The sequence below is a fragment of the Camelina sativa genome, chromosome 9 (genome assembly GCF_000633955.1).
Source record: "Camelina sativa cultivar DH55 chromosome 9, Cs, whole genome shotgun sequence".
Classification (NCBI taxonomy): Eukaryota; Viridiplantae; Streptophyta; class Magnoliopsida; order Brassicales; family Brassicaceae; genus Camelina; species Camelina sativa.
The window spans coordinates 2,265,113-2,275,043 of NC_025693.1; the positions used below are offsets into that span (position 1 = coordinate 2,265,113).

The window sequence follows — 9,931 nt, forward strand, 5'->3', positions numbered from 1 at the left end:
TTGATTAAGAAGGGGTCTACCTCCTTATATATAATATAATGTTCCTTAGCAGTTTTCAAAACCTCGAGGAACGGCTGATAGTAATCAGGGTGGACCTCATACACTCACACATCGTCTCAAAGGCTTCCGGATTCTTTGTGAAGCTTTCCTTGTCTTTCTTTTCTTCTTCCCAGCTATCACTCCAAGCCTTAACTAATTCTTTGCAAGCACCTTTCATCCACAACGCATCTGCTTCTTCCTTTGATTTCGACTGGAGCAAGGGTATCCTTAGTATAATGGTTGTTAGCATTCTTCAGTAATTAGGTATACGGCTTATAATTAAAGTAAGCCTCAGTAAACGTCCGTGCATAAGAGAGTTAAATGACATGCATGGCCGGGATGATTTATTTTATTTTGCATAAATTAGACGAATTCTCTTTGGAAAAAAACTCTCTCGAATGTGTTTACAGGTTAAACACATAAAATTTTCACAAACCGCAGGAATGAACTGGTGTGAAAGTGTTGCACTGCTAGTAAAGGGCAAACGAGATGGACGACGTGCTATACTTATACCGTGACGAAATCGACAATCACGCCATCTTTGGTTAGATGGAAATGTATTAAATAAAAATCATATACACTAGTTTATTGGAATACTAAATGACAACTAAGAAGGGTGTCAATAGAATTGCAATTGTATAAAAGGTAAGTGTGCAAGTGATGTTGGAACTTTGATACGAAGTGACAACAGGGGAAAGTCTTTATGCGGCAAAGTCTTTTTCGACGCATCATCATATGTGACATATTCTACTAGCTTAACTAAATAAGCATGACCACACTCGACATACAAAAGTATTAGAAAAAGGGAATTTAATTCAATGTACCACATTTTCCACAAAAGTTTTTCAATCTGCCACAATTGAAATGTCTTTTTCGATCTACCACAAATGTTACATAGAATAACATTTTTACCCTTCCGCTAATATGATAAAGAGAATCTGTCTTTTATTATTTTGTGTTGTTTCATAAAATGGGACAGCCTTTTTCTGATCTTTTTCGGCGGTAGAAGGTCAAAAAGCAATGTCTTGACATTTATTGTGGACAAAAACCTGAACCAATTTTTTTTTTTTCTGGGATGTTAGGATAGAGGGATATGTTAGGTGAAGGACAAAGTTAATAGAGTTTCAATTGTCTGTTAATAGACTTTCATTTTGGGCCATTTTGTTTAGAGTAATTATGCGTAGACAACGATTAATGACGGTGGACAATGTCCCTTTCAAAATTGTGTTGCTCCCGTAGACTTTTTTTTTGTCTATCCGTTTGATGGACAAAGTTATTGTGAGAAGTAGTGTTTATTTGTGTCTACTATCTACGAAACTCTCCTTTGAGATTCTGCTCTGAAGGCATGGAGAACGTAACAGTAAGCATTTCACTCTTGAAAGCAGTGGTCCATGCTCTGTAGATGGGATATCTTGTTGAACTTCACAAACACCAGTTGGGACAGGGATATCATTGGGAAGACCACAATTGTTTCTGGAGTCGTCACTGTGTGGACAACAACAAAAATGTATAAAAGATGTCCACAGCAATTTGTCAATAAGACGCCAAACAGAGAAAACTTACATGATATTGTCCTCCGACTGCTGTTTTTGAATTGTGTTGGTGGCAGTGTTATCGGTGTTTAGAGATGAATCTGCTTGTTGAACTTCACAAACACCAGCTGGGACAGGGATATCATTGGGAAGACCAAAATTGCTTCTGGAGTCATTACTGTGTGGACAACAACAAAACTTTTAAAACATGTCCACAACAATTGGTCAATAAGACGCCAAACCGAGAAATCTTACATAATATTGTCCTCTTTATCCACTTCCAGAGAGTTTGTTCCCATTACATTGACAGGACAACTGTTTTCACTGTGTGGACAAAACCAAAGTTTCAGAATTTATTCTTCCATAAATGTCAAAAAGAAACCACTTATTAAAAGTGGAAAAAACTTATAGAATATCCTCATCTTGACTTTCTGGAATGAGGACGAAGTTGGGAGTAGGTCCAAACGTTTGGTTCTCTCTCTCCATCCCAACCGCGACCATGTTGGTTCCCAAATCCTGTCTGTTAAATCTATGGGAACCACGAAATTGGTAAAAACGATTAGGGTTGAAACGATTAGGGTAAAATTGGTAGAAACTGCTGTGTGTTGTACTTACAGTTGATTTGCGACCACGAAATCGAGCGAAGCCACTTTCTGGTTAGCCGAAATTGATTCGTTTCTTGCATCCATTGAAGAGTTTCAGATTTGCATGCGGAGATCTTCAGATAAAGAGGTCAGAACTGTTATAAAACTGACCGAGTCGAAGAGAAAGATCGAAATGAAATTGAGAAGAAGAAAAGTTGAAATCGGAAAGGAAGCGGAGAGACCGGAGAGAGAGAATAAAGCTGGACCAAAAAACACTGGACCAAAAAAAAATTTTCAATTGTTTTTCAATATCAAAAAAAGGAGGGTATAATCGTCATTTGAGAAATTGTGATATGGTACATTAAAAAAGGAATTTCCAATATGGTACATTGGAAAACATTGAGTATCCAATGTGGTATAATTGTTAAATATCTCTTAGAAAAATATCCCATAAAGTAATAATTTTATAGGATTTCACAAAGACACCACCAAACCAAAATAGCCACATACCCAAAACAGAGGCTCACAGGATTGATTATTCATCTTTATCACTATTACCGTTGGATCTCTCAAGTATGATGTCATCAGTGAATATATAAAACAAACTTTAAAAAAAAGAGAGAAATTTGTAACAAATTAAGAATTAATGATTTGTCGCCAAATAGATGTTTGTGGATATATGTATTCGAGAGAAAGATTGATACAGTGGAAACAGAGAATTAATTGATTAATCTGAATTTGTCAAAAATAAATAAACATATATAGAAAATTAAAGTACCGTTTAATAAATAAATAAATAAACACAACTAGAAAAGAGAGTCAATAATTCATACAAATTGCATAACATTGTCTAACGTCACAATTTTTGGTTGTGCTTCTCTTGAAACCAAGAAGTTCAAATTTGCAATTTTTTTTTTCCCAAAATCTTTTGCTTCCTCGTCAAGTCTAGTTGCTGCTACAGCTCTCTCAACTGCCTTAACAACAACATCCTTGACAAAATCGGCTTCAGAACAACCAAAAATATACTTTATTTCATATAAGAAGAAGAAGATTTAGGATTTAGTAAGAGTGAGTGTTGTAGGACCACGAAAATGTAGTTCCAACAAGTGTAAACTAGTACGTCTGGTCTCCCAACGACAAACCCATCTTCTCGGAGATACACTCCAAGGCTTCCTTCCATTTCTTGATCTGGTATCTACTTGAAACCTTTGCGAGCGTCCATAAGTTATCACCAAACTCTCTTGTTTGTTCTCTAACGTCTTCTGCCTTCACCTTGTAGAAGATTGTAACGATTTGGAGGTTTCTTTTATCAGCAAGTTTCTTCATCTTCACCAACTCATCCATACACCAGCTCGATTCGGTTTATCTCAAGGATGATTACGATTCTTAAATCCTCTGATTTAGTAAAATAGATGTTGGATACTATGAAAGAATACATATAGTACAAACCTGGTACAGAAGATGGCAAGCACGATCCTCGACTCTTGGATACGAAGAAAGAGATTTTTATTGTCTTTGCCTCTCTGTTCGTATTTTTCAACGAAGAATTTGATCTCGTTCCTTTCAAAAGCATCAACAAGGTGGCTCACGAAGCTGTAACGAAGTTGCTCTCCTCCGTAGTTCAAAAACACTTGATGCGGTTTTGAGTGGGAGAAAAGATTGTCATCGTTGGGAGATATATGTGAAATTAAGCACATGCGTTGTTGTTTTTTGAACATAAAAAAAATGAATCACTTTGTAACACACGGCGTCAGAAGAAGAAAAAAAACGCTAAAATACGAACATAAAACTATTATTTGAAGATTACCTAGTTTGACACAAATATGAGGTATAATACGTAGATTAACACCCAAACTTAATTAGAACAAAATTAAACTAGAATGAACCAACATTTAATTAAAAATACCAAAAACCTATATATATGTATATATGTGTGTGTGTTTGTAAAATTGTAGCTAAATTTTAAGGATTTTTCATATAACTACTATATAAGTCATATGTTATATTAATGATAATATTGTTTTTGTCACAAAATATTTTGCAAAATATGTTTTGACTTATCTATTTACTAATGGATATTTTTAATTACTATTTAGTAAATCTTTGAATGCATATTTTAAACATTTTTAAATACCAACCTTTTATGCTAAGATTTATGATTGGTTTGATTGAATATAACATGTATAATATACTAGTGAATTATAAGGTGAAAGCTAGACTAATAATAGGAAGCCCAAGCCCATTAATGTATCTCAAACCACAACTTACCCCAACTCGTTTTCTTTCTATAAAATTACGCCAACTCACTCCATTTCCTTTTTACACAAATTTTTCCATAATTTACATTTTTTTCTTAAAAAGATGGCCAGTGAAGACGCCGAGTATGAGGTTAGGGAGATCACAACAACAAAGCTCGTGTGCAAAGGTTCACTGATGCTGATGTTCTCAAAGACACCGATGGAGAATCCATCTTTTGAAGCAACATTGACCACTGAGAAGAAGGCAAGGAAGGCTANCGCTAAAATACGAACATAAAACTATTATTTGAAGATTACCTAGTTTGACACAAATATGAGGTATAATACGTAGATTAACACCCAAACTTAATTAGAACAAAATTAAACTAGAATGAACCAACATTTAATTAAAAATACCAAAAACCTATATATATGTATATATGTGTGTGTGTTTGTAAAATTGTAGCTAAATTTTAAGGATTTTTCATATAACTACTATATAAGTCATATGTTATATTAATGATAATATTGTTTTTGTCACAAAATATTTTGCAAAATATGTTTTGACTTATCTATTTACTAATGGATATTTTTAATTACTATTTAGTAAATCTTTGAATGCATATTTTAAACATTTTTAAATACCAACCTTTTATGCTAAGATTTATGATTGGTTTGATTGAATATAACATGTATAATATACTAGTGAATTATAAGGTGAAAGCTAGACTAATAATAGGAAGCCCAAGCCCATTAATGTATCTCAAACCACAACTTACCCCAACTCGTTTTCTTTCTATAAAATTACGCCAACTCACTCCATTTCCTTTTTACACAAATTTTTCCATAATTTACATTTTTTTCTTAAAAAGATGGCCAGTGAAGACGCCGAGTATGAGGTTAGGGAGATCACAACAACAAAGCTCGTGTGCAAAGGTTCACTGATGCTGATGTTCTCAAAGACACCGATGGAGAATCCATCTTTTGAAGCAACATTGACCACTGAGAAGAAGGCAAGGAAGGCTAATGATAAGAAAGCAAAGCTCGATCTCGCAGAGACTGGCAAAAACGTCGCCAAGTTAGGGCCACCGTGGATCTCGGCTCTGGCTTCTACGGCGAAAGTCTACTTTGAGCAGGTTGTTAGAGGCAAAAACAAGTGACAATGGAAGGAGAGAAGAAGTTATTTCCCCAAAAAAGCAGTCTTTTAAACTTAAGATGAATAAAGTACAAACCTGGTACAGAAGATGGCAAGCGCGCGATCCTCGACTCTTGGATACGAAGAAAGAGATTTTTATTGTCTTTGCCTCTCTGTTCGTATTTTTCAACGAAGAATTTGATCTCGTTCCTTTCAAAAGCATCAACAAGGTGGCTCACGAAGCTGTAACGAAGTTGCTCTCCTCGGTAGTTCAAAAACACTTGATGAGGTTTTGAGTGGGAGAAAAGATTGTCATCGTTGGGAGATATATGTGAAATTAAGCACATGCGTTGTTGTTCTTTGAACATAAAAAAAATGAATCACTTTGTAACACACGGCGTCAGAAGAAGAAAAAAAAACGCTAAAATACGAAGATAAAACTATTATTTGAAGATTACCTATTGTTAGAGGCAAAAACAAGTGACAATGGAAGGAGAGAAGAAGTAATTTCCCCAAAAAAGCAGTCTTTTAAACTTAAGAGGAATAAAGTTTGTGTCTTTTGAACTTTTTCTTAATTTTGGACCTTTGATCTTGCAATGACGGCTTAAAGGTTGGAACTTTAGCACTTTCTTAGCTTAAAAAGGACATCTTTTGTTTTGGTATGAGCATATTTCATCTATGAACTCATATCTATCTTTAGATCTGAACATGTCGTTTATCTTTTAAAAAGTTTGGTCTATCAAGTTCCCATTTTTTTTTATGTTTTATGATTCCTGAAACGTGTTTAAATCTTTGATTCTGAGTTTGAAAAGTTANAAAAAGCAGTCTTTTAAACTTAAGATGAATAAAGTACAAACCTGGTACAGAAGATGGCAAGCGCGCGATCCTCGACTCTTGGATACGAAGAAAGAGATTTTTATTGTCTTTGCCTCTCTGTTCGTATTTTTCAACGAAGAATTTGATCTCGTTCCTTTCAAAAGCATCAACAAGGTGGCTCACGAAGCTGTAACGAAGTTGCTCTCCTCGGTAGTTCAAAAACACTTGATGAGGTTTTGAGTGGGAGAAAAGATTGTCATCGTTGGGAGATATATGTGAAATTAAGCACATGCGTTGTTGTTCTTTGAACATAAAAAAAATGAATCACTTTGTAACACACGGCGTCAGAAGAAGAAAAAAAAACGCTAAAATACGAAGATAAAACTATTATTTGAAGATTACCTATTGTTAGAGGCAAAAACAAGTGACAATGGAAGGAGAGAAGAAGTAATTTCCCCAAAAAAGCAGTCTTTTAAACTTAAGAGGAATAAAGTTTGTGTCTTTTGAACTTTTTCTTAATTTTGGACCTTTGATCTTGCAATGACGGCTTAAAGGTTGGAACTTTAGCACTTTCTTAGCTTAAAAAGGACATCTTTTGTTTTGGTATGAGCATATTTCATCTATGAACTCATATCTATCTTTAGATCTGAACATGTCGTTTATCTTTTAAAAAGTTTGGTCTATCAAGTTCCCATTTTTTTTTATGTTTTATGATTCCTGAAACGTGTTTAAATCTTTGATTCTGAGTTTGAAAAGTTATTATGTTTCCTTTGCTATTTAGAGCTTGGTTTTGGTATTTTTTTAATTAAGAGGCTAAGTCGGTTGTAAGGGGATTTATAAATAGGTTCCTAAACATCAATAATAATTAGGTTTCAGTATTAATCTAATTGTCTAACAAGAGGCTTGGGTTAAAGGAAGTTTAAGCTTTTTACATTCTCTGTTTTCAAGCAAACTTACTAGATCCACGACAAAGGTTTAGGCTCGTAACATCATGTTATTGGGGTTAAAGCTGTATGTACTAAGGAGGAATACATACTAAGTAATTTAATTAACTGCAAAAAAAGAATTATTTAAGCATAAAGCTTGCCTATAAAGAGGGAACATTGTATTCATGTATTGTTTTTGACCATCATCTTGTAAATTGTTTCGTGTGCGTATGATAGCAACAAAGAGCCACTATGAGAGAAAACATGCATCCACCCAAGAAACCTGAAACATCTTTTCTCATGTTATAGTTTGAGAAGCAAAGCATGAAAGAGAGAAAAGTATACCTAAGAAAGTAAGGATTATACCTGTTATTGTTACTGTTCATTTGAATATAACTCAAACTAGAAAGAAATAGCTTTACGTTGTATTTTGATCAGTTTTTGATATAGGTAGAAATACTTGAACTTGGAAATGAAATTATTATTATATAAGAATACGAATGTCTGATCAAATATGTCTCGAATATCAAACAAAAATGAATATATGAAAAATCACAAAACAAAAAGGAAAGGAAGATATATTTTATAGTAAGGATGATATTTATGGTATTTTTACTAGTACTGTATTTCATATATAAATTTTTAATATTTTGTTTAGGGGTGTTATTCGATCAAAAAATTTATTTTCAATACATATTATCCATTATGGCATTATAGATCAATATTATTTCAGAAATCAAACCTCTTTTTTTGTTTTTGTTTTTTGTTTTCTGTTTTAAAATGGAACTCATGCAATTGAGTTGGAGTGCATGAATATTTTGGGCCTAACATCTCCAGAGAAACTCTTCTTATCTTGCTTATATCCATCTTCAAAGCAGGCTCAAGATCTGAGCTGCTAGCTAGAAGCTTTCAAATCGTTCTAATGAAGGAAAAACAGAGCAAAACTCTGCCCCAAACCTCCACAAACACTCATTCTCTTTTCTATTCCACAAAATCTCTCATTCTTGTTACTCTATTCTCTTGAATACTATTCTCAAAATCTTGGTTACTCATACTCTCATTCTGGTAATAAAGACTCTCGGTTACTAAGTCACAAATTATGATTACTATTTTATCGGCAACAAACCAAATATATACTCTATCGAAGCGTCTTAAAGATCGACTCGTACGAAGGCCTTCCACTGAGATACAGCTTCCACGTTATTCATACAATTTATCTGCGATTGAGTTAGCTTTTCAGTGGATGTGAGATCATCCCCATCCGAGCAACTGATCAAAATTTATCCCCGATTTAGTGGGCATATATCAATTTGACGCGACTGAGATGAAGGAGCCGTTTTGAAGTCGCCATTGAAGNTTTGAGAAGCAAAGCATGAAAGAGAGAAAAGTATACCTAAGAAAGTAAGGATTATACCTGTTATTGTTACTGTTCATTTGAATATAACTCAAACTAGAAAGAAATAGCTTTACGTTGTATTTTGATCAGTTTTTGATATAGGTAGAAATACTTGAACTTGGAAATGAAATTATTATTATATAAGAATACGAATGTCTGATCAAATATGTCTCGAATATCAAACAAAAATGAATATATGAAAAATCACAAAACAAAAAGGAAAGGAAGATATATTTTATAGTAAGGATGATATTTATGGTATTTTTACTAGTACTGTATTTCATATATAAATTTTTAATATTTTGTTTAGGGGTGTTATTCGATCAAAAAATTTATTTTCAATACATATTATCCATTATGGCATTATAGATCAATATTATTTCAGAAATCAAACCTCTTTTTTTGTTTTTGTTTTTTTTTTCTGTTTTAAAATGGAACTCATGCAATTGAGTTGGAGTGCATGAATATTTTGGGCCTAACATCTCCAGAGAAACTCTTCTTATCTTGCTTATATCCATCTTCAACCAACCAAACCCTAGTCTATTTAAGAGGTTTCGAGACTCTTCTCCTTCATTACAACCGATAAGTTCTCCTCTACTCTAAAGCTTTTTGGTTTTTATAAGTTTCTATTCTCTTTCGATCACAAGCTTTATTGATTTCTTTGAAGACTAACCCTATAACCTCGAGACATAGCATTTCTTTTTCTTCTCAAGGAATCAAACATGGAGCCAATTGCTAAAACCTACCAAAAGAAGGGAAGAAGATCAACCTCCACCGCTGCTACAACCGGAGGTGATGCCATCGAAGTTCGAGAGTCTCAAGGAAGAGGAAACGGTTCCCAACCGTTGGGTGGACGTTTAGCCTTCCCAACCCGATGCACAACCCGATCCACCACCCGACATAATGCTCAAGTAACCGATCGAGTAGGCCCCCCAGTTCCCTCACCGAGTCCAATGGCGAGTGCTGTCCGCCGTTCTCCTCGACGTAGGGACCTGTCTACGTCCGAAAAAACTCTTACCGACCCTATGGACGTCGATTCTGATGCTGGAGGAGAAGAGCAAGGGGAGATCCAAACCTCTCGATCTAGGAGCAGAGCCGCGGTTGCAAGAGGGAAGAGACCGGCTTCAGAGAAGGCTGAGAAGGTAGTTGAGAGAGCAGTTGAGGAAGAGGATCAACACACCGAGGAGGAGGACCGAGAGAGAGAAGAGGAGCAGAGAGAGAGGACCCGCCAAGCCTCGCGGAGGCTAAAACAGAAGGAGGTAGACA

General features: G+C 34.8%; 1 pseudogene; it reads right to left on the bottom strand.

The window, feature by feature from the left end:
- LOC109126336 lies at positions 2,983-3,852 on the bottom strand (annotated as a pseudogene).